Source organism: Panthera uncia (genome assembly GCF_023721935.1).
Source record: "Panthera uncia isolate 11264 chromosome A1 unlocalized genomic scaffold, Puncia_PCG_1.0 HiC_scaffold_17, whole genome shotgun sequence".
NCBI lineage: Eukaryota > Metazoa > Chordata > Mammalia > Carnivora > Felidae > Panthera > Panthera uncia.
Genome location: NW_026057577.1, coordinates 99628288 through 99655270, shown reverse-complemented (window position 1 = coordinate 99655270; position 26983 = coordinate 99628288). Strand labels below are relative to the sequence as shown.

The 26983-nt window shown below is 36.9% G+C and overlaps 1 long non-coding RNA gene across 2 annotated transcripts in view; it reads right to left on the bottom strand.

Moving 5' to 3' along the window:
* LOC125934456 (uncharacterized) overlaps nucleotides 1-26983 on the bottom strand; it is a 114470-nt gene that overhangs the window by 45432 nt on the left and 42055 nt on the right. For both annotated transcript variants that reach the window (XR_007461408.1, XR_007461409.1), the window contains 2 exons: nucleotides 16537-16688; nucleotides 16258-16315 (listed from right to left, as the gene is read on the bottom strand). This is a non-coding gene — a long non-coding RNA (uncharacterized LOC125934456). The remainder of the gene's footprint in view (nucleotides 1-16257; nucleotides 16316-16536; nucleotides 16689-26983) is intronic.

The window sequence follows — 26983 nt, the reverse complement described above, 5'->3', positions numbered from 1 at the left end:
CAAGGATGCTACTGGACTAAAATTGTCATTGTGTTAAGAGACTCATAAATATGGAGAACAAACAGAGGGTTACTGCAGTGGGTGTGGGAGGGGGGATGGGCTACATGGGTAAGAGGCACTAAGGAACCTACTCCTGAAATCATTGTTGCACTATATGCTAACTAATTTGGATGTAAATTTAAAAAAAAATTAAATAAAAAAGGTGAAAAGACAAACTGAAAAAAAAAAGAAAAAAGAACTGTCATTGTGTAACATTTTGAAAGGTACACACTTTGGGCAGGCATATAGCTGGATGAGAAAATGAAGCATCTGTGAGATTTAGAAAAATATGCCCCTTCTGTGAGCACATGGCTTAACAGATGACTTTGCAAAGATTAGAAAAGGGACTTTCCTCCTCTATGTAAAAACAACCCTATGCCAGGACACAAAGGTTGAGGAGCAAAGCTCTAGCTGTATTTCAGCTCCTATTTGATCCTCAGTTTGTACAATTGTACTTAGCAGCCAATTCACCATTGTCCCTCACCTAGAGCACTGCAATCCCTTCCTATTCACCTCTTTACTTCAACTTGTGACCCAGTACATTTGGTTCTCCACAAAATTTCCAAAGCGGCATTTCCAAATGTAAAATTGACAAGGGCTCTCTCCTTGATCAAACTTGAGTCAGGCTCCTCTGTCTTCTCTAGCAGGCTCCAACCTTGAGCTCTGTCCTTGGCCTGCTGAATCCAGTTTCAGCAAGAATCCTGCTGGATCAGTTTAGTGAGAATCCCCTACCCTCAATATCTAACCAAATTCCTTATATCTCACATTTTGGTAACTGACCACCCTTGATATCTTATCACTCTGGCCAGCCTTCAGCAAGAATACTGTCAAGTCTGTCTAGCTGAAATCTCCTTGACCCCTGATGTTTCCTCCTAGTAATTGTCTAGCCACTGACCCCATCCTACCCCTTGGATATAAATCCCTAGTTGTTTTGTATTGAGAATTGAACCCAATCTGTCTCCCTTACTGTAAAACCCCCATTAAAACTTAATGCAGAAGTCTCCTCTTGCATAAAGTCTTCTTTATCATCTGTAAATATCACCAGGAAGATACATTTTTTTAACAAAGCAGATCTTGGCACAACCTGACTTAAAGATCTCCAACAACTTTCCATCACATTCAGAATGCAGTGCAAACTCCTTGCCATGGTGAACAGGGCTTGCATGATATCACACTTCTTCCTCCTTTACTTCATCTTTCTATACTATCTGTCATATTCACTCATGCCAAGCCACATGGCTTTCTTGCTATTTTCCTAACACACCAAGTTTATTCTGCCTCAGGACTTCATAGTTGCTGTTCCTTCTACATTTAATTACCTTGTCCAAGATACTTACATAGATAACTACTTCAATTTATTCCAGTCATCCTTAAAAAACTTTCCCCAGAGTATCCTCTATTTACAATAGTGAACACATGCCCATGGACATACACACACACACACACACACACACACACACACACACTCCTTTACTCTCTATCCCCTTAACCTCTGTTTTTAGAACTTATCACAATATAATACATTTTATATTCATTCATTTATTTATTTTTCTTATTTGCTTTCCCCTCTAAGTTGTATAGCTGCTAAAGGAGATCATATCTATCTTATTTATTATTATTTCCTCCAATGTCTAGAATAAAGATTGGCATTAATACATGCTCAATACTTGTTGAATGAATGAACGATATTACTATGTTTATATGCCACTTTTACTGTTGCTTTTCTCACATTGTTTTCTCTAAATTGAATGTCTTTATTACTTATGTGGCTGTATTTCAAGTGAAAAAAAATACAAGTAACCAATTCACAGTAGTATTTGCCACAAATAGAAGGTAATCTGAAAAATGTATATATTGAAAACAAAATAGTATCATGGCATTTCAGTTAGCTACTATTCTATCAAAGATGGAGCTTGGGCCTCCTTCTGCTAAAAAAAAAAAAAAAGGAGATTACAAGGTATTGGAGTGGACATAAAGACACACTAACAGCAAACTCAGACTTTGCCCTCCTGAGTAAATCAAAACAATCGAGAGATTTTCTCAACCTGTCCCAGGGCTTAGTCCACTTAACCATCTCCTTCATTTGACATTAAAATTATACTTCCCACCTTTCTACACACCTGTAATCTGGATTTGGCCTTCCCTAAAGTGATCAGATATTCTAAATGTCTAGCCATGAATTGCACTCAAAGTTTACCCAAGGGTTAAATCAAGGTCCAGGAGAATAACAAATTTTACAATCCTTAATACAATGTCAATTACACCATGGGGCTCTTTTTTAAAGAGCTTATATCATTTGCATATGTGAAATGAAGCTGATGAGCAGTCAAAATGACAGAAACAGATGCTTATGCCATCACTTAATATGAAACATATTTTCCCATTCTGGTGAACAGAAGGCTATCAGCTGCAGAGGCTATAGGTGAAAGGGGCTAACATTTTAGAATCCATTGAATATAAAACGTCTCCAAACTGTTTCCAAAACACATTTTGTTTTGATCTTTTGAATGCTATACATTCCTATATTGGGTTAGGTGACAAACCCCACAGCTTAATGGTTTATATTTTCACCTCTGTTTCTAAGATATAAACATCCAGATTGAAAACCTGAGCTTCCGGCCACCTTCAGCCTGGTAAACATTAGTTTATTACGAATGCTTGTCATAGAAATAAGCACAGTATTGCAAAACTGAGATAGAACAATTCATCCACATAAAATTTAGATAACTTAAAATACCCAATCAAAAATACTTAAAATTCTAAATTTTATATACTATAGTATGTATTCTATACTATAGTATAACCATGACTTAAATGTCCATATTTAGCAGATTTTCCAGCCTTAACTTATTTATTTACTCAACAGTATTTGTTGTTAGGAAGTAACATGATATGGTCAATAGGACAAGAAATTTGGCATCATAAACTCCTGGATTTGTATCTTACTTTTCCCACTTACTAGTTCTATGGACTTGGATTAGAAACGTGGGTCTTCTGAGGTTCCGATTAGTCTTGTGTGTAAAAAACAATAATGGCTTTCAAGGTTGTAGTAGAATTAAATTAAATAACATGTGATCCGATCTCAGTGTTTGGCAACTACAAATGTAAACCTACTCATAAACCCTTCTTTCTTCCTTGGAGGCAACCTTTCCTACGATGTGCTACTATATATAGTATGAACACAAATATATGGTGCATAATTGTTGACTCAGAAGTACTCAGTGTAAAAAAATTAAAATCCTTTCTACCTTAGTGTCATACAATATGAATACTCAGATTGGAAAGCTAGACACAATTCTACTATCCTCTGGTGTCTTACTCCTTTGTACCCTTAATATCTCAGCCTAAATGTCATCTCTGAAGAGATCTATTCTGATGGGCCCCTAACACATAGTTAGTCTTAATTCCCAATGTCCTTTATTTCCTTTGTGGTACTTATTACTATTATATAATCTGTGTGTGTGTGTGTGTGTGTGTGTGTGTGTGTGTGTGTATTTCCCTCTATTGCTAGGCTATAAGAGACCTGAAAATACATTTTTCTTGTTACTAATATCCCCAATTCCTTGTCTAATAGCCTAGCACCTAGTAAACATTCAAAAATACTTGTTCAATAAATGAATGGAGATACAGTGTTGAACAATAAGAACATACCTCTTTCGGGGCGCCTGGGTGGCGCAGTCGGTTAAGCGTCCGACTTCAGCCAGGTCACGATCTCGCGGTCCGTGAGTTCGAGCCCCGCGTCAGGCTCTGGGCTGATGGCTCGGAGCCTGGAGCCTGTTTCAGATTCTGTGTCTCCCTCTCTCTCTGCCCCTCCCCCGTTCATGCTCTGTCTCTCTCTGTCCCAAAAATAAATAAAAAACGTTGAAAAAAAAATTAAAAATAAAAAAAAAGAACATACCTCTTTCACTTATGGAAGTATTATTCTAAAGTGAAAAACAAACATTAAACAACAAATTTAAAAATTGTTCTATTACAATGAAGAGCATCAAATATGAAAATGCAAGTGGACTTATTTTTGAATAAAGAAATATCTGTAATATAATTTGATGAACACTATGATCAAGAAATGTTCAAATTGCTTCATAGTGAAAGACTCATTCTAACCAAGCGAGAATAAACCTGAGATTTCATGGAGTAGCTGATATTCCAATCTAGAACAAAGTATAACTATAATATTGTCAGAATCTTAGAGGGTAAGAGAGTATCTGATGATAGAGGCCTTACAGTAAATAAACTCACATCTTCCATAGAATATTTACCCAAAGGTAGAAAGAAATGCCAAACAAGAGTTGGTGGGAAAGAGCATGGATCAAAAGTAACTTAATAGAGAGATCTTCACGTTTAGCTCTGACATGCATAGTTTGGAAATTATCATTCCCATCCAAAGAAAGAAAGAAAGAAAGAAAGAAAGAAAGAAAGAAGCTGAATACATGGCCAAACTAAAAAAGGGAAGGGAAAAATAATTGTGAATGTCATGATCCCAGGACACAAGGCCACTAAAAGACTGAAATTTAATTAGAACATTATAGAATGCTCTTCCTCCCCAAATCTTACCACCACACAAAAAGGCTCCAGTGTGATAACCATGGATTAGAGCTGAAAGAGCTACAAGACAGATTGTCTCTGAGAAGGAGTACTAAGGGAAGCTCACAACCAAAAGAAGATACAAAAGCAAAGACCCAGAGGAGTTTTAAGTCTCTGGCATCTGTAGCTATAGCAGTTATTAAATACAGCCCAAGTCCTAGGAAGATTACTATAACTCTTCATGCCAAAGACCTATTTACCTCAGTTTCTATTGCTTGATATAATGGCTTTCAATAAAATATTACAAGCATGCTTAAAGCTAGAAAAAAACACAGACTGAAGAGACAAAGCAATCATCTGAGCCAGATTCATATATGCCACAGATGCTGGAATTATCAGACAGAGAATTTAAAATAATTACAATTAATACATTAAAATTTCATGGAAAATACAATACATACAAGAAAAGGTGCGTAACATATACAGAGAGATGAAAACTCTAAGAATGAATCTAAAAGAAATGCTAGAAATCAAAAACACAATAACAGAAATGAAGAATGCCTTTGATGTCTTATCCATTGACTCAACAAAGCCAAGAAAAGAATCAGTGACCTTGAACACAAGTTAACATATATTACAAAGAGAAAAAAAGAAGAAGAAAAAGCAATAGCTCATCCAAGAACTGAGGGACAACTACAAAAGCTATAACATATATATTATTGGACTACCAGAAGAGAAGAAAGAGATAACTGAACAGAAGAAATATTTGAAATAATTTCCAAAATTAATGACAGAACTTTCAAAAATTAATGAGAGATACCAAACCACATATTCAGTAAAGTCATAAAACAACAAGCAGGATAAATATCCCTACCCCCCCAATATCCAAATAAATAAATGTACAAAAATAAAATAAAATATCCATACTTAAGTATGTCATCTTCAAGCCACAGAAAAGCAGAAACAAAGAGAAAATATGCATCTTTGAAAGGAAAATATGCATATTTCTAAGTGAAAGAAGCCAGTCTGAAAAGGCTAAAGACTATCTGATGCTAACTATATGACATTCTGATAAAAGCAACGATAGATATAATTTAAAAATATCAGCAGTTAAAAAAAAAAAAAAAGATCAGTGGTTGCCAGAGGTCTGGGGGGTAGGGAGGGAAGGAGAGATTAACAGAGGGAACACAAGGGATTTTTAGGACAGCAGAACTATTCCTCACAATACAGTAATGGCAGATAGATGACTCAATACACTGGTGAAAACCCAAAGAACTGTGCAGCACCAAGTGTGAACCTTAATGTATGCAAACCTCAAGAAAAATCATTTAGGAGGCCGGGGATCACAGGATGGGAAGTAGTATGTGACAAAGGAATCCAACAATATTACAAAGGTATGAAACATCTTCACTGAAAAGGATTGGGGGACAACTACTAACTTTACAACTTTAAAAATGAGTGGAATTTGAAATACAAAAAGTAAAGGGAACTGCAAGCAAGCAGTGTACTGCATTTGTATTCCCGTGGGGGTGCGAGCTAACAATTTTGAAAGTACACTGTAATTGAAAAATTAAGTAAATGGATGATGGATGGTAGGAACCAGATTTCTCATTGTTGGAATGCAATGTTAAAGACAAGCAAGAGGAGAGACTAGCCAGATGCAAGCAGTAATAAATTAGACTTGAAGATACCACATGAACTCATGTTTAGGGTAATGACAGATGGTTACAATAGAAATGTTTATAGATATGTATATACACATATATATTTCCTTGGTCTGTTGGCTGAGATACCTGCAGGCCATGGTATCTAGCATGCAGATCTTGGCTTCTAACACCATTCTCAATGAAAGGAAACAGGGCTCTTTGGAGAAATGGCATGACTGTAGGAATATGGCAAGAAATATACAAGATGAGCTTGAAGCACCTTGTAGTGCTACACACACACACACACACCCATACACACATGCAGTAATGGAAGTATGTCAAAGGGAACAGGATTAATTAAAAGAGCTCCCAGTGGCCAAAGCTGGAAAAATTTGAGCAAACTAAAGTAATATTGGATTATAACCCAAAGAATAAAATACATATGCACCAGTTCATACTGATATTAATAAGCAATTAAATAAAGAAATGGGAAAGAAGAGAGAAATCTGTTTAGAATTCCACACAGTTTATATGGATATTCCTCCCTCAAGAAGATAAATGATAGAAACTTAACAGTAGACCATGGGGGAAGGGATGGGGAGAAAAAGTTACAAACAGAAAGGGAGAAAGGCAAACCATAAGAGACTCTTAAATACAGAGAACAAAATGAGGGTTGATGGGGGTGGGGGAGAGGGGAAAGTGGGTGATGGGCATTGAGGAGGGCACTTGTTGAGATGAGCACTGGGTGTTGTATGGAAGCCAATTTGACAATAAATTATATTTTTAAAAAAAGAATAAGATAAATGATAACTGCCCTGTCTTTAAGCGATTCGTAGCAGCTGTTTGCCAAACAGCAGAGTATAACAAGAGGGAAAAAGGATAACTTTCCAGTAGAGAAACCTGACAAACACTGCCTCTGCCAGGTGATCAAGGTAAATATCAACAGTGATAACTCATGTTGATAGTGTGTTCCCTTGATATGATGTGATGAGAATCAAACTTTACCTCTGTGTTCTTTCTCCCAAGAGCACATTCCTCAAGGCCAATCATGAGCAAAACATCAGACAAATCCCAATGGAGGGATTTCTACAAAGTACCTGACCAGTACTCCTTAAAACTGTCAAAAACACTACAAACAAGGAAGGTCTGAGAAACTTTAATGGCCAAAAGTAGCTGAGGAGACATAACCATTAATGTGGTGTGCTGGATGGCATTCTGGAAGAACGACAACAAAAAGACATTAGGTTAAAACAAAGAAAATCTGAATAAAGTATGGACTTTAGTTAATACTAATGAATCAATATTGATCCAAGAATTGTGACAAATGTATGATATTTAAATATAAAAAACAGGAAATTGAGTATAGGGTATCACAGGACTCTATACTGTTTTTACAAATTTTCTGTAAACCAGAAACTACTCTAAGGTTAAAAGCTTATTTCAAAAAATAATTAACTATTTTCAGTAACCACTCATGAACAAGATGCTACATATATCATCAAAAACCCTAATTCTACAACGATTACAAATAGGTATAAAACAAAAAGATTAGTAAAACCCATTTAGGTTTAGGGATACCAAAGCAATTACTCCTTAAAATACATTCTTATCTTCATTCTTTGTTTTTAATGTTTATTTATTTTTGAGAGAGAGACAGAGACAGAGACAGAGCACAAGCAGGGGAGGGGCAGAGAGAGGGGGAGACACAGGCTCCAGGCTCTGAACTATCAGCACAGAGACTGACACAAGGCTCAAACTCAGGAAAGTGAGTCAGATCATGACCTGAGCTGAAGTTGAACGCTTAACTGACTGAGACACCCAGGTGCCCTTCTTCATTCTTTTACTCACAAAAATGTTCCACCATCCTCCTGAGACCCAGAGAAAGCCTTTGTCTTGGAAAGAAGATTGAAAGGGAGAAAATTGTTCACAAATTTAAATTAAAAATGTGCATTCCTCTACTTTTATACTAGGTATTCACCATGTTTGTTCTGGCACTCCTGTTTCCAGAAGTGCCTATTTCCTGGCACAGTCTGCCTTGCATTATAAAAACCCAAAACATCCAACACTCAGCTTATCAGACACTTTGAATTTCAGACTTGGACATGGGGCACAATCTGGGAACTTCTGCTAAGAGACTTTGGGAATAGTTTTCCTTCCTAGTCAAAAGATATGTAAGGAGAGGGGCACCTGGGTTGTTCAGTTAGTTAAGCGTCTGACTTCCGCTCAGGTCATGATCTCATGGTTCGTGAGTTTAAGCTCCATGTCGGGCTGTGCTGACAGCTCAGAGCCTGGAGCCTGCTTCGGATTCTGTGTCTCCCTCTCTCTCTGCCCCTCCCCTACACATGCTCTGTCTCTCTTTCTCAAAAATAAATAAACGTTAAAAAAATTTTAAAGATAGATATGTAAGGAGAAATTCCCCCACATTTCCTCTTATACATACATATATTTCATGGATGTAATTGTAGGAGGACATAAAGTCTAGAGCTACAGTAACCATATAGCCACCACGATGCAGTAATCATAACCATGAAAAGTCAAACCACCAAAAATGGTGGTTCATCAATGGCTAGACAAGTGTCATCATTGAGGTACTAAATTAGCTAATCCTAAAATCTACCACACATCCAGAATTCTTGTTAAATATCCTCATAGTTTCAGATGATTTTAGTTGTGTATTGTTACTTAGAGGGTAGAGCTCTATAACTATTATACATCTAATTATACTCTTCCAAAAATTTGCTTTTCCCCACTCCAACCTATGTTTGTCTACCTGAACCTGACCTATATTATTCAAATGGACTTTTCAACACCTGACAATTTCATTCCAAGATTGAGGAAAGATTGTTCTGTGAGATTATGGTGATTAGGCTTAATTTTATTAACCATGACAGTAATCCCTTTAATTAACTAAAAACAAACAAAATAAATTGAGAGATAATCTATATTTCTACTTGTTTCGGTGCCTTTCAACAAGTGTTGCACTCAGTTAAGATATGCACTTAGTAAAAAGGGAAATAATAATTCACTCCCCTGAAGAGTGGGGAGTGAATCACTGGTTATACACACATGCAGTCCTTCATTCATTCAACAAATAATTACTGACCCTTAGCTATCCAGTAAACATTGCTCTACCATCTATTTGAATGTTGCAGTGACTATGCAAAAATATCTGAGATTTTTCATTTTTAACATGCTATTCAGATGACTGTAATGATCCTTCAGGTTTAAGAAGCACTGTCCTGTGTTACATGTATATTTTGTCATGTGTTCAGCAATGCTGCCCTCAGGGAACATATATTTTCCATGTGGGAGAAGGTAGACAACAAACAAATTAACAAATAAATAGCAATAGGGCAGGTGATAGAAATTTAGGGCAGGTAGTGTTATTTTTATATCCAGTAACCAGGAAAGTCCCACTAATAAGGTGGCATTTGAGCAGGATCTGAAGAAAGGAAGCATGTGACTCATGGGATATTTGGGGAAAGAGTGTCCCAAGAAGAGGGATCAGGGAAGGCTCTGGAGCAGAAGCTTAAATGGAATGTTTAAGGAACAGCAAGGACACTAGACTGGGAAGTTGAGCCAAAGGAAGAGAAAATGAGGAAATGAAGTTAGAAAAGTAGTGGAGGGGCTGATCTTAAAAGCTTGTTAGGCCATGGAAAAGTCTATGGTATTTATTCTGACTGAAATGGGATGTCAATTGGTGATAGTGAAGAGAAGAGCATGATCTAACTCAAGCTGTAAAAAGATACTCTGCTTATTGTGTTGAGTGTAGACCACAGGAGGAGCTAGTGTGGAAGCAGGGGGACCAGCTAGATGACCAAAGTAGTAACATGGACAAAATATTTGGCAGGTTGAACAGAGGTGATCATAATGAAAGACATGACAAATGGATCAATTCTGTATGCATTTTGACTGTAGAGCCAACAGGATTTCCTGAAAAATTAGAAGTGGGGTTTGGGAAAAAATAGAGTGAAGGACAACTCCATGATCTTTGATTTTGTTCTTTAGTTTTACTTATTTTTTCCTTTTTTTTTTTTAACTTTTGCCTGAGCAACTGGAAGTAAGGAGTTTCCCTTTAGTAAAACAGCAATGTTGGGGAGCAAAGGGCAGAAATTGGAGCACAGTTGGAGACATACAATATTAACTTTAGGAGGTTTGCAATACAATGAAATAAATGGAAATGACAAGTAGGCATTTGAATCTGTAAGTTTGGAGTTCAGGGAAGAAGGTCAAGTTTGGAGACAGAAATTTTGGAGTTGTTAATATTTAGAAGGTATTAAAGCCATGAGATCTGATGAAATCACAAAGTGAGGGACTGTTGGGTAAAGAAAAGGCATTGTCTAAGGATATAGCCTCAAGACACCCAAAGATGAGAAGAACTATTTAGGAAGATGAGAAGAAACTGTTAAAGATAGAAAAAGTACCCAGTGAGGTAAAAGAAGAATCAAGGAAGAATGGTGTTCCCAAAGCTACACTGAAAATTAGGGAATAAGCACCTGTGTCAGATAAGTAAGTTACAGGAGTTACTTAGTTAAGTAAGATAAGAACCAGGGATTGGTCATTTGATGAGCAAAAGGAAAGTCACTGATGACTTTGACAAGAAAACTTCGACGGCATGAGGAGAGAATTGCCAAGAAATACGGGAGGAGAGAAACTGGCCACAGGTGATAATTGATTGTTTTTCTGGAAGTTTTGTTATGGAGAAGCTAAGGAAGGGGATGGGAGCTAGAGAGGGAAGTAAATGCAAGAGATTCTTTTTTAGTGGATGATATTCTATGTCATTATACTGATGAAAAATCAGAGCGGGGAAAATTGATTATAGAGGAAAAGAGAAATTGCCATAATTCTTTAAAAAGCACAGGAAAATGGGGACCAGGGAAGTGTTGGTCATAAGTAGGAAAACAGTTTTTCCATAGTAACAGAAAGGAAGGCAGTATAAGTGGATACCAGCACATATGGGCTGATACCTGTGGTATCATTGAATGGTACCCATAACAGACCTCAAAAATCCTACAAATCCACTTTTCATTTGGCAATAAGGAAAGATATGTCATTTTTCTATTTTCTACCAATAGCCACTCTTAGAGAATTTTAACTGATCTCACATTCTGAATGAATGTAGTTTTATAGAGGTATTCTAACTCAATTAGCCAGAAAGAAACTACCCCCCCCCAAAGCAATATTCAGATATGTAGTCAATCAAAACTATCTTGCCTCCAAATGTTTCCCAATAATTAATGAAGAAAGGAGCAAAGTTTAAAAGCTTTCTTCCACTTGAGTATACTACTCTTAGTATTTTTCATGTTACCCATATGGCTGATAATAACATAACTCAATAATGTATCATATCCTTCTGACAATACTTGGTCCTAGTCATAGGATGAGGCAATCAATTGTGGGCTGACTTAATCAATGATGACATATTTCTTTCAACTTTCTCGTAGAATTTGACTGAGGAGTCCCTGGGTCATGGCAAATTTGGTATTGAAATGATATTTTAAAAGCCTATAGAAACAGATAATACACTGAAATGGTTCATGTCTGGATGAGATCCAAACGGTGATTAGCTTTGCCTGCTACCCCACTTCAGGCCAAAGTCCCTGCAATGCTGAAGCATCAATGTCGACCTCAATGGGCCGTGTACCTGGGGCAGTGAAAGAACTGAGAAAAAGAGACGACAGTATAGGGAGCCACAGGGGACCCCGAGCCAACAGCCGGAGGTACCAAGGTTTATTGTACATCTTCTTATACACGTTTTCAGGAAAAACAGATCAGAAATGATTAACAACAGAAGTTTAGCAAAGCATGTCAACAATGTACATCTGATTCAGCTATCGTATGTATCTTGCGAACGAGAGCAATCTTGCAGATATATATGTTCTGATAAGAATTTTTACAATAGAAGCAAAGACAAAGAAGGGAGTGAATGCACTGTACTATATACAGCTGGCTTCCTTTAAGCAAAACACCCCTATCTGTGTACTAAAAAACAGACATTTCCCAAGGGCAATTCACTCAGGTCCTTTCAGGTTATTTTTAACCTTACGATCTCGAGTTTTCTCAGAGATCTTGGAGCCTGAATGAATATGTGCTATGGTCATTGTGGTGTTCTGTTTCCCACACATCAGTTCTTGGATCAGGGTCAGACTTGATCAATGTCCAGAATAAATCAATGATATGGGAAAAGTTGAACAAGATTGCCCGTTAAGCCCTTGAGAACAATTGAGGCTTACATTTCTCATTCTGATGAGCTAACAAAAAAGTAGAATAAAGAAACTACATAGTCTTAAACTTTAAGCTGATTTTTCCATAGACTGCAGCATATTTTCAATATTTGATAGCTTAAGAATAGCACCTCTAAACACAAAAACATCTTTTCTCTATTTGAGAATATCTGATATTTACATATAGAACCAAACACTCTTCACATTTGATCCAAAATTACGGCTGAGCTACAATTACTTTATTTCCACTAGTTGTTGGGAGTCAGTCACTCTTCTGCTTCTGATGTGTTATATTGCTTCTGCCTCTTTCCTAATTAGCAGACCCAGAGTCACCCTAAAATCAGACCAGTTTTTCTTTTTTTTTTTGGCAGTACAAAATTAAGTTGTTTAATTTCCAAATATTAAAAGGTCTTATTAATTGAATCTAAACTTTACCCATCATATAGCTATCTATCCTGCACCATGGCTAACTGCTAATATAAAATACTTAGCTCTAGAAAGAAGAAATGTCATTATGTAATATACAATATTGTCACCTTTTTTACATTACTTGATGAGTCATTAATAAATACACAAATCTGCACAAAGTATATGTCATTGGAAAAGCACAGGAAATATTTGCAAGAAATGAAAGCACCTGACAATCAGCAGAGATGGTGTCTTAAAGGACAAGTTGAGCTTTTCAAGTAATCCCACATGTATGAATCATTAATATATCTTCAATTATTTAGGACACAATTTTTATTTTTTAATGAATGCATCATGAGAAGATTTATAATAATCTTTTCAGTGGCTACAGTAAGTAACATTTCCATTTACCTAAATAAGAATATGTCTTGTTTTATACAAGTGCCCACAACCACATTCTGATACTAAAAACCAATTGTGACACTATCCAATTGTCCATAGATATCAGAAAAGAACACTTTAGCATTTTTTAATACCTATGTTATAAGGAACTGCAGCAGAAAGATAATTATGCCCACTATAATTACCTGACATGTAATTCCACATGTAAAATATAGTAACATAAACACGTAAGTGTTTCTAATCATAGTTATCTACCTATGGGACCAAATCTAGCTTTTCTCACTTTTTTCCTAACTAGAAACTTCATGGGTGAGTCAGAGCTAGAACTCAAAAGAAAGCAAGGAGGGAAATGAGTCAGGAAGTCTTTGAAAAAAGGCTAAAAAAAATACCTAATTTTCTTATTCATATTAATAGAAAACAGTTCTGTCCCCATAATGTCATCTAATACTATACATGCAAAGTTAATAGCATAAGTAAAAAGCCTTTCACAAATTCTACAAACAATTCTTTTGAGTCCAGACCCCCTTTCTTCACTCCTCCTGTCCTGTTTCTGATTGGGGAGTGGGAGGAAGGCACAGAATTCTCAGCATTGATCACACATCAGAACAAGGCCTGCTTATCTGGAATCAGCCCTTCCCATTAGGAGGAGCTCAGTCCCACAACCCTTGAGAACCACATGGCTTAGATTTCATTACCTATGAATCATGTTCCTATCAAGGGAACATTCAGAAAGCAGGATAAACTGAAAGGCTTCTGCATGTCCATTTGTGGTGTGAATGTTTACAGAGGCTTGTAACATCCATTGCAATAAGACCTGGTGATTGCCCACACAAGGCAGAAGCAAGATCCTGCTTAGCATCTACCAAAATGTGAACACAATTCCTTTTCCTCTTGCCTTCTACTCTATGCTCCAATAAGTTTATAGCCTGTAGATACTCAATAGATGACAAATTCAATAATTCTGTAGCCCCAAGCACACCAAGAATTATTTTTCATTAATAGGTATAATTGTATTGTCCCATTAATCAGTAATGCATTAAAAACTGGTTCTTATAAATTGTAATGGCAACACAGTTTAGTTGGAAAAAGATGGCATTTATGTTCAACGATCTATAGCCTACCCCAAGCTACCAAACATTTATAACTGCCATCCTGTCATAGTTCTGGTTCCCTTGCTATGGTATGGGGATGGAACCTGATTGCAAACAAGTGCTATGGGATTTTGATAGAGAGAAGGCTGGATACATGTTTACAGCAGCCGGGCAAGGGCAGCATGCACTTTCCAGTTTATCACTTTGACATTCCTCCCTGTAAAGCCACAGGGAATAAGGCAGCGACATTTGTGAGATAACAAGTTCACTGGAGATTGTCTTTGGGATTGAGTCAGGTCTCAAAGCAGAATTTAAACAAGTGTGTACCCCAGCAGTCCCAGTCTGGTTATAGTCTTACCTGCACTTGTTTCAAACACAGCAGGCATGCACCTATCACCTCTCCATCCCACTCCCAGTGGCTACAATGGATACCAGAGTTCACTTCTAATTGGCTTATTCACTCTGAAAACATACACACACACACACACACATACACACACACACACAGTCTACTTTTAATGATGTCTGAGTTTCTTGCGGGTTTCTTCTCCTTGCTCATTGAGGCAAAGATCAGTGATTGAAAAAGAAAAAAAAAATGTCTGTTGAGTACAAGGTTCAGTCCAGTTCCTTCTCTAAAAACATTATGCTGTAGCAAGTCCTAATTAACCTTCATTTAAACTATTCATTAGATTAACAGATCTGTGCCATTCCTTCCGATAAGCTCACCAAATTAATATCCATAGCATGACAAACTTACAGGCATCTTCCTAGCCTTCTACCCAATTATGGGCCCACTAGTCAGGCTGTACTTTTATGAAGAGTCAATTGTGTTTGTTCCTACTTTGTTTATACCAGGTGAAGTTATCAAGGCAATTAAAATATTTAATGAGCTATTGTGTTAGCCACTGAAATATGAGTTCAAAAAACAATGGAAGGTGTTTTACTATGAAAACCAAGGTGAATGTTGTGAAAAGATGTTCTAAATAGGACCACTATCAAAAATTGCTATGGAAATTCATGTGAATAAAATGGGGGAATCCAAAAAATTTAGATGGAATCTGGAAATAGGCAGCCTCATACATATTTTTAAATCTGACCTTTTCTAAAGAAATGGAACCTGGAAATAGGATATGAGAGACATAGACTCATGGATTCAGTTTTGTCAAGAAAAAAGATACAGAACTCCAAGTGGTGGAGATCTGCTCAAAGAAAGGCCTCAGATTATGTTAATGAAGTTGGCAAATGAATATATATTTAAATTTTTTACATTAAAATAAAACATTTAAGTGTGTATGTTTTATTTTTTATGATTCCCCCTCAAAATGACTTTTTCAATTAACCTACCACCCATTGTTCCCAATTGCTTCATGTAAGAAGTCTGTTTCTGTTTTTCTAATCTAACCACATTTCACTTTCTCCTGTTACTCTGCTTCCCCAAAGGCAAATGCCTCAGAATAGTATTTATTAAGAAATCTTCCAATAGCATGATGGAAAGTGCTGGCAAGTAAAAAGATAGCAAGTCTTTGCATTTGAACAGGGAGTAGTGATAAGGAATCCTATCAACCTGCATGAATTAAGATTTCATTTTGGCTTCAATTTACTTCTAACCCTGTTATCAACCCATGACATTTTGCACTACTAGGGGGAGAGGGTGGCTAAGTCATTGGTGCAGATGTAATTTATGGCAATTTAAACTGAGTCAAGAAGTTAATTACTTTGAAATAATGCATGCATCTCACACTGAGTTTAACCAGGGTTTATTAAAAGATGGGTTACTTATGCCTTTTTGCCCTCCACATATCCTCCTTTAAAAACAAGTTTACCAGGAATTAAGCAAGAACTCCCATAGTGTTAATATCTTCTGAATTGTGAGCTTTTTATAACATGACTTGTCAGAATGCAAATGGTTAAAAACAACTCCACAGCTCACCTTCATCACCCTTCAGGTACATTATCAGCAAAAGGCACATTTCTCTTCACTCTAGAATTGTAGAAAATGACACTGTTGTGAAGCCTCTGGGATTCCTCACAAAACATGAATATTCAGCACCAAGAACAGAAGCTTCAGCACATCAAATTAAATGCAACCTTAAGAAGAGCTTATCATTCTTAAGTCCTTTGCATCTCTTCCCCCCAGACTTCCTTTCCCAATTGTGGAAGATGAGTGGGCATCTCTACCCAGTCATCATGAATTTTACATACCTGAGTCTTCACTCAGGCAAATAGTTGCCTTCACTGGGACTCCAGGTTGAGGAGCTTGGGTTGATCACCTGGAACAGCCATGTAACCACCAAATAGTCAGCATTACATGGGATGAAGTTATCACTGACAAGCTTCACAATGCTGTTCAAGTCCTATAAAAGTACATACGTGTTAGGAATTCTCAATTAGGACTGTTTGTTTGCAAGTAGCAGAAATCTAACTGAAGCTGGTTTATGCAACAGCAGGAATATATTGTTATGCTTAATCTGGAAGTTACAGAGGGATGGACTGGTCTCAGGCACAGAAGGTTGAAGGGGTTCAAACAGTGTTATCATGTCTCTCACTCTTTCCCTAATCGCTGCTCTCCCAGATAACCCTCACTGTATAAAGGCAGAGATAATGTATATGGTCCTCAGAGCCTACAAATTCAGCAAAAAGAGTACCCCGAATGTCTATGTCAGCCTTTCGATTGTGCAATCCCTATTTGGATTATATGCCCAAGCTTTTGTCAGGGAAATCAGGGCCAAATAATTAAGAACACTTTCAGAATTGCATGCCATGGCAAAAAAAGACAGTTCCAAAAACAAAATAAAAACTAGATACAGAACAGACAAAAAATAAATAAAATAAAATAACCAACATCCACAAATATGCCTTAAAGGAGCCCAAAGGAGTGGTAGGCAGGGAAGATATATGTCAGGTAATGAAAAGGATGCAAGTTTTAGAGTCAGAGTTCTGTCTTTGAAAACCATTCATACCACCTACTAGCAGTAGGTCCCTACGTTACTCATCTCTCTAAGCCAGTCTTCCCACCTGCAAAGCAAGTCCTAGTTTGCAGGATTATTTCAAGAATTAGATCCCTCTTTGTAAAGTATTTAGCATAGGGCCATTTAGATAGTAGACATTCAGTAAAAGACATTTTTTATTATTTGGGGGAGGCAAAGGAGCCAAGATTAATTCTAATCTCAACCAAAAGGAAAGAGAGAGTTGAAAAGAAATAATAAAAATAAAGTGCACTTTCTCTAACAGGGAGTAAATAAATGGCCATATTTGCTTTGAAATATTTCAAATAAAAATTAACATAAACTTGTAAAATAACAACTATTTAATATAAGTATCAATGTATTGTTATATTGTGAAGTAATATAGTGACTCATTTACAAGCCAAGCATGTGCTCAGAGTGTGTAGATGCAATAAATACATGGCAAATTGTTTCAGTCTCCAAATTCACATGGATATTTAATACACACTGAATAATTAGCACAACTCAAAATGGTCTAAATGTGTTTCTAAAAACAGAAGAAGGAGAAGGCAGCAGCAAAGGCTTATGGATGAGCAGGGAGTGGAAGGCTATTTAGAGTTAGAAATCACATTTCTGGCTCTCACACTAACCTCCTCTGTGACCTTGCCTGCCAGTCTATTAACTTTTCAATGCTTTCCTCGTCTATGAAAGAGGGAGCTGCTGGGCCCAAATCACCTCCAGAAGACAGTTCGTGTTTGAGAACATGTCATGAAAAGGAAGAAGGTTTATTTCAATCTTTAAATTTTATCTCACCCTCCCAGGACAAATTTATTAAATGAGCAATTAATTAACACATACCTATTTTTCTTATTTGTTGCACATATATGTTAATTGGGTTTTAATGTGTAAGACCAAATCTATTAAATAGGCATATTTCAGAGTTAAGATGGGAATTCAAATCCACAGAATCACAGCGCTATGGAGCCAGAGGTAATCTTAGAACTGAACTAGCCCAACTTCTTAATTTCACAGATGAAGAGAATCAGAACCAAATTTATATTTTCTAGGCCTGAACTTCTATTCTACCATTCCACTTAACTTAGAGATTTTTAAAGGTTTAAAAGTTACTGTTTAAGGCAGTAGTATGTCTCTCAACTACAAAGGGAGAAAACTATAAATAAGAAAAAAAAAAGAAAAATGTAAGAGGCAAGACTGAACACAAATGATCTAAACGGGGTCCTGAAACTGGTTGAAAAAATGTCCTTGAGAAGGGAGACTTTGCAAAGCCATTAACCACAGGGATGAATGGAAGAGCAGAAAGGGAAAGAGAGTCTCAGAGAATTGTCACTTAATAATCTCCATGTGCCACAAAAGCAGCACATTGCTATCTATGAAGTGAAGAATCAGGGAGGTGAAAGTCAGAAAGAGAACTAAATAAATACTAGAATTTAATGAAAACATTCACTTTATTAACCAGTGTAAGGTTACTCAATTAGCAGTTGATAAGGAAAATGTTAAATAAATAAAATGTCATCATACTCTGCAACTGTTTTGAGTAATTACAAGAAAATTCTAAACAAAGAGATGATTATTAGTAGGCAATAAGTGCCAAGTGCCCAGATAAATCACCAAACCAGTTGTATTTAATTACACAAATTTTCAAAAAATAGAAATAAACAGCCTCTGCAACCTTATCTTTATGGCCCTGAGAACAACTGCTAAGTGTCTTGAACAAGATGTTTGGAATGCTAGAGTAAGGTGCTCAGCAGATCTTCTCATAAAGCAATGAGAAAACTGAATGAAATTATCAAAAGCTAACATCTCAGAATTTTGAAATGGGCCAAAGGTACAATTTCATTGTAAATGGACCAAAGGCATACAACAAACTGTGAAATGTCTATTCAAGAAAAAAAAAAAAATCCTGAGTTTTTGGTAATAATAGGGGGAGTCTGTGGTGTTTTGGCCTGGAGCTATTACCAACCCCCAACCAGCACCATCAGTTTCCAGCTCTACTGAGGTGGGGTGAGCTGTGAAAAACAGCAATTTTGTTACGTGAGAGGAATGTCTTGACTTGGAGGAAAGGTCAGAAAAAGCCCATGCTCCTGGGCACTGTCAGAAAGAGTAGCCATCTTGATGTTAAAAGAATGGAGAAGACCAAGGTCGTAAATGGCCTAAGGTGATGATGGTTGGATCTAGTAACAAACTGGCAGACTAGCTAGAAATTTAACAAGGAGATCCAGAGAATGAGATATACATATTAGGCCTTGAAGAGGTTACATATCCCCCGTAGTCTGAGAAGCTGCACATTAGTACATGGTGAGACTAGGTAGTAATTCACACACCCCTGGCTGATCATGAGGCCATATACACAGGTAGAGATGAAACAAGAGGGCAAAGTAGCAAGTCAGGAAAGACTTGTAAATTGATGGAACATTGAATGAATTCCCCAAACCACACATATATCCTTTGACAAAGAGTGGAAATGTTACTGGTTTGTGATGTTTGAACATGAAGTAAATCAAAATATGTCACACCAAAATATGCTACTTTAACACAAGGATTATTTTGAGCTGAAGGCATTTGAGAAGCAGATATAAGAAAAGCTCCCTGCCTTCTCCTTATTTGGCTAAAAGCAGGACATAAAGTTTTGAAGGTGTCTCTCCTGTCCTTTCCATCAAGAAGGACAAAAGTTAATCACTGGACACAACTCTAGATCTTATCAGCCTGGTAGCCTTTATCTACCGGTAGTTTTTCATGTATTTTACCTTCCAATGGTTTGCTGCTCTCAGAGGCCTAAAATGGCTTTCCTTTGTCCTGTCATTTCTTTACGAAGAATATATTGTTCTTTGTTGAATATGCTATATAAACCTGAATTCTAAGCCACCTCTTTGAGTTACTCTTCCTTGAGTTCCTCATATACACACATGTTAACAAGCTTCTGCTTGATTTTGTCTTGCTAATTTTTTATTACAGAACCTCAGCCAAGAACCTAAGATGAATGGAGGAAAAATTTTTCTTCCTCCCCTATAAACACAACCTCTGACCAATCATTGGCTGAAAACCAAGCCATGTTGACTCAAGGATGACCTCTAAGAAACCAGATTTTTAAATAAAAGCAAGAATTAAGAAAAAACAACAAAAACACTGAAGAGACATCAGTGGCTACACATCAAAGGAGAGATAGACTTCACAGAATTAGTCCAGGCAACTTACTAAACAAGGAAATAACAAAGAGGCAACAAAACCCAGAAAGGAATAAATCAGAATCCAGAATTTTTACAATACATCAAAAATGTCCAGTTTTTAACAACAAAAAAGTTAGATATAAAGAGAAATAGGAGGGGTGCCTGGGCGGTTCAGTGGGCTAAGCATCCAACTCTTGATTTTAGTTCATGATCTCACAGTTGCACGTCAGACTTCATGCTGAGTGTGGGTCCTGCTTAGGATTCTCTCTTTCCCTCTCTGCCCCTCCCCTTATCTCTCTCTCTCTCTCTCTCTCTCTCTCTCTCTCTCATAAATAAATAAACATTAAAAAAAAGAAAAAAAAAGGAAAGTTTTATTCCTACTGGAGGAAGAAAAAAATCAGACAATTGGAACTGTTTCTGAGGGTTTCCAGATAGTGGCTTTGGCAGAGAAAGACTACCAAACTGCTATTATAAATATGTTCAAAATACTAAAAGAACCATGCTTAAAGAATTAACAATTAAGAATTAAGAACCTTGGGGCGCCTGGGTGGCTCAGTCGGTTGAGCGTCCGACTTCAGCTCAGGTCACGATCTCACAGTCCGTGGGTTCGAGCCCCGTGTCGGGCTCTGGGCTGATGGCTCGGAGCCTGGAGCTTGCTTCCGATTCTGTGTCTCCCTCTGTCTCTGCCCCTCCCCCGTTCATGCTGTGTCTCTCTCTGTCTCAAAAATAAATAAACGTTAAAAAAAATTAAAAAAAATTATTAAAAAAAAAAAAAGAAGAACCTCAAAACAGTTCTTTTCTAGCAAAAGAACCACCTTGCTTTAAATGCACCATACCATAATGGACAACCAGTGAGCAGAATGAGCAGAGTCTGAGTGGACAGAATGTCCAGAAGATGGAAATTGGCTTGAAAATGGAGAAAGTGCTTGGGAATATCTTTTAGCTTCTCTCGTTTTTTTAATGTTTATTTATTTTTGAGAGAGAGACAGAATGTGAGCAAGAGAGGGGCAGAGAGAGAGGGAGACACAGAATCCAAAACAAGCTGCAGGCTCTAAGCCATCAGCACAGAGCCCGACATGGGGCTCGAACCCACAGACCATGAAATCATGACCTGAACTGAAGTCAGCCGCTTTATCAACTGAACCATCCAGGCGCCACTTTTTTAGCTTTTCAAGTGAGTTACAGTCAAATAATTCAACAGTTAAAACAACTAAAGAGTCACTATTCATACATCCCCTACTAGAAAAATATGCAATTTCGCAAGGCCTGGATTTTTTTTCTTCAAGTTTTTATTTAAATTCCAGTTAGTTAACACACAGTGTAATATTAGTTTCAGGTGTAGAATTTAGTGATTCATCACTTACATACAACACCCAGTGTTCATCACAAGTGCCCTCCTTAATCCCCATCATCTATTTAGCCCATCCCCCTGATCACCGCTCCTCCAATAGCCTGCAGTTTGTTCTCTATAGTTAAGAGTCTGTTTCCTGGTTTGCCTCTTTTTTGCTCCCACTATGTTCATCTGTTTTGTTTCTTAAATTCCACATATGAGTGAAATCATATGGTATTTGTCTTTCTCTGACTGACTTATTTCACTTAGCAAAATATTCTCTAGCTCCATCCAGATCATTGCAAGTGGCAAGATGTCATTCTTCTTTTTTATAATGTCTTGATTTTTAAAATAATGATTCAAATGTTAACAGAAATACCACAGAATGTAAACTTTGTTGAGAACATTAGAAGAGATTTCATTCTTCAAGAAAATTTCACTGGTAATTAGGTAAATGTAAATAAAATAACAAGGGGATAACATTTTGCACACCGTAGCTGGTAAATATATATATATATATATATATATATATATATATATATAAACATAAATAATATCCATTGCTGCCAATGCATGAAAAGAAATACTCTCACGCTAATAGCATAAATTGGTGCAACCATTTTAGAGGGTAATTTGGCATCTATTTTAGGTGTGCATGTCTTTTCACTCAGTGATTCCACTTCTGTGAATCTATGCTACAGAATCCTGACATATTCAAAGAAACATGTTCAAAATTATTATTGCCTTCTTTTTACAGTTAAAAACAAAAACAAATTTTATCAACAGGGAAAAGCACACATTAATTAAGATTATAGTATGCTAGTGATGCAATACAACCATTTTAAATCATGAAACAACTTCTATATGCTGATTTGCAAAGTGGTTCCAGGTATACTAACTGAAAAGAAGGGGAAATTCCAGAAAATCTTCATAGTATGATTTTGTTTATGGAAATATTTTTCGTATAGATAGGGTGTATTTGTGCATACATGTGCACACATGTGATTCCAAATGCAAAGAAAAATATATGGAAAGATATGTACCAAACATGATAGGTGTTCTCACTGGGAAAAGGAGGAGATTGGGAGATGATTAAGAGGGAAGTTAATAGTTTTTACACTCTACTTACTAATAAATTTTTAAATAATTCTAAATTATTGAAAATTTCAATTGGGGCATCTGAGCGGCTCAGCTGGTTGGGCCTCCGACCTCACCTCAGGTCATGATCTCATGGTTGGTGAGTTTGAGCCCTGTGTAGGGCTCTGTGCTGACATCTCAGAGCCTGGAGCCTGCCTCAGATTCTGTGGGTTTCTCTCTCTCTGTCCCTCCCCTGCTCACCCTTGGTCTCTCTCTCTCTCTCTCTCTCTCTCTCTCTCTCTCAAAAATAAATAAACATTGAAAAATTTTAGGGGCACCTGGGTGGCTCAGTTGGTTGAGTGTCCGACTTCAGCTTGGGTCATGATCTCACGGTTTGTGAGTTCGAGCCCCACGTCAGGCTATGTGCTAACAGCTCAGAGCCTGGAGCCTGCTTCAGATTCTGTGTCTCCTCCTCTTTCTGCCTCTCCCCTGCTCATACTCTGTCTCTCTCTGTCTCTCAATAATAAACAAACGTTAAAAAAAATAAAAAAAAATTTAAAAGAACATTTCAATCACGTATACATTACTTTTTTGAATAAAAGTATTTTGAATCATTATCAATAGCTCTATCTGATATCTATCTTTCTGATTTGGTCCAGATAAAGCCCTAGAAGCTGGATCTAATAACCAAGACTTCTTCCATCAATATAAATTAGGTAGAAAAATTACTGCTAATTTTCCAAAACTAAAGGAAAGAACAATAAATCTGTTGGAAGAAACATAAGGATCAAGCAATGGATAGTCTCAATTTAAATTCAACAAACATTGATCTAGTACTAGCAATCTGTCAATCACTGTGAGTTGCTTGGCACTGATAGATTGCTAAAAGAGATATAAGCCCTGGTCTCAAGGAGTTCTCAGTTTAGAAGAAGCACTTGACATATCGATTGCTTCAGTATCCTGAGATAAATACAGTAATTGAAGCATCAAGAGACATAACAACAGGAGCTCCTGGGTAGCTCAGTCGGTTGAGCCACAGACTCTTGATTTCAGCTCAGGTCATGATCTCATGGTTCATGAGTTCAAGCCCTGCATTGGACTCTGCACTGACAGTGCAGAGCCTGCTTGGTATTCTCTCTCTCCTTCTCTTTCCGTTCCTCCCCTGATTGGTTCCTCTCTGTCTCTCTCTCTCTCTCTCTCAAAATAAATAAATAAACAAACAAAATTAAAAGGAAAAAATAAGAAGCTATAACAACAGTGAAGAGGAGTACCAGAAAGGAAGTCTGCATGATGTCTGCTCCTAGACTCCAAGGTATTAATCTCTAGGAACAGAGACTCATCCATTTTACTACAAATAAGCTCAATTAAAAAAAAATACTGGATAGGCCATGGAGGCCTTAACAACTATTTAATACATTATTTTACTTAAGAAGTCAAAAAGCACTCCCAACAAACAAGAATCCAGGGCCAGATGGCTTTTCAGGGGAATTCTACCAAACATTTAAATAAGAGCAAACACCTATTCTTTTGAAGTTGTTCCAAAAAACAGAAATTGAAATAAAACTTCCAACTCATTCTACAAGGCCAGCATTGATTCCAAAACTGGATAAACACTCCACTAAAAGAGAAAACTACAAACCAATTTCCCTGATGAACATAGATGCAAAAATTCTCAACAAGATACTAGCCAAACTGGATCCAACAATACATTAAAAGAATTATTCACCACGACCAAGTGGGATTTATTCCTGGGATGCAGGGCTGGTTCAATATCTGAAAATCAATCAATGTGATACATCACATTAATAAAATAAAGGATAAGAACCACATGGTCTTCTCAAGAGATGTAGAAAAAGGATCTGACAAAATACAGCATCCTTTCTGGATAAAAACCCTCAAGAAAGTAGGGATAGAAGGAACATGCCTCAAGATCATAAAGGTTATCTACGAAAGATCCACCACTAATATCATCCTGAATGCAAAAAAACTGAGAGTTTTCCCCTTAAGGTCAGGAACATGACAGAGATGCCCACTCTCACCACTGTTATTCAACATAATGTTGGAAGCCTTAGCCTCAGCAATCAGACAACAAAAACAAATCAACGTCATCAAAATCAGCAAGGAGGAAGCAAACTTTCACTCTTTGCAGATAACATGATACCCTATATAGAAAACCCAAAAGACTCCACCGAGAAGATGGTAAAACTGATACATTAATTCAGCAAAGCCATAGGATATAAAATCAATGCACAGAAATCAGTTGCATTCCTATACACCAATAATGAAACAGCAGAAAGAGAAATCAAGGAATTGATCCCATTTACAATTGCACCGAAAACCATAAAATATCTAGGAATAAACCTAAACAAAGAGGTAAAAGATCTATACACTGAAAACTATAGAAAGTTTATGTTACAGAATTGAGGAAGACCCAAAGAAATGGAAAAACATTCCATGCTCATGGATTGGAAGAACAAATATTGTTAAAGTGTTGATACTACCCAAAGCAATCTACATATTCAATGCAATCCCTATCAAAATAACACCAGTATTCTTCACAAGCTAGAATAAACAATACTAAAACTTATATGGAACAGAAAAGACCCTGAACAGACAAAGCAAGGTTGAAAAAGAAAATCAAAGCTGGAGGCATCACAATTCTGAACTTCACACTGTATTACAAAGCTGTAATCATCAAGACAGTATGGTACTGGCACAAAAACAGAAACATAGATCAATGGAACAGAATAGAGAACCCAGAAATGGACCCACAAATATATGGCCAACTAATCTTCAACAAAGCAGGAAAGAGTACCCAATGGAAAAAAAGACAGTCTCTGCAGCAAATGGTGTTAGGAAAACTGGACAGTGACATGCAGAAGAATGAAACTGGACCACTTTTTCACACCATACACAAAAATAAACTCAGAGAGGATGAATGTAAAGACCTAAATGTAAGACAGGAAGCCATCAAAATCCTAGAGGAGAAAACAGGCAACAAACTCTTTGACCTCAGCCACAGCAACTTCTTATTTGACATGTCTCCAGAGGCAAGGGAAACAAAAGCAAAAATGAGCTATTGGGACCTCATCAATATAAAAAATCTTCTGCACAGGAAAGGAAACAATTGGAAAAGCTAAAAGGTAACCAAAAGAATGGGAGAATATATTTGCAAATGACATATCTGATAGAGGGTTAGTATCCAAAATCTATAAAGAATATCCAAAAAACAAATAATCCAGTGAAGAAATGGGCAAAAGACATGAATAGACACTTTTCCAAAGAATACATGAATACACACTGTTCCATTGATGGCTAACAGACACATGAAAAGATGCTCAACATCACTCATCATCAGGGAAATACAAATCAAAACCACAATGAGATACCACCTCAGAATGGAAATACAAATCAAAACCACAATGAAATACCATCTGTCATGTCAGAATGGCTAAAATTAACTCAGGAAATAACAGATGTTGGCAAGGATGCAGAGAAAGGGGAACCCTTTTGCAGTGCTGGTGGGAATGCAAACTGGTGCAGCCACTCTGGAAAACAGTATACAAAAACTTAAAAACAGAGTTAATCTATGAATCAGGAATTGCACTACTGTGCATTTACCCAAAGGACATAAAAATGCTGATTCGAAGAGGCACATTCATCCCTATATTTATAGCAGCTCTATCAACAATAGCCAAATTATGGAAAGAGCCCAAATATCCATCAACTGATGAATGAATAAATAAGATGTGGTACAACACGCGCGCGCGCACACACACATACACACACACACACACATGCACATACACACATACACACAATGGAATATTACTTGGTGATCAAAAGTAATAAAATCTTGCCATTTGCAATAATATGGATGGAATAGAGTGTATTCTGCTAAGTGAAATAAGTCAGAGAAAGTAAAATACCATATGATTTCACTCATATGTGGAATTTAAGAAACAAAACAGAAGAACATAGGGCAAGGGAAGCAAAAATAAGATAAAAACAGAGAGGAAAACAAACTATAGGAAATTTAAATACAGAGAACAAACTGAGGATTGCTGGAGGGATGTTGGGAGGGGGGATGGGCTAAATGAGTGATGGGCATT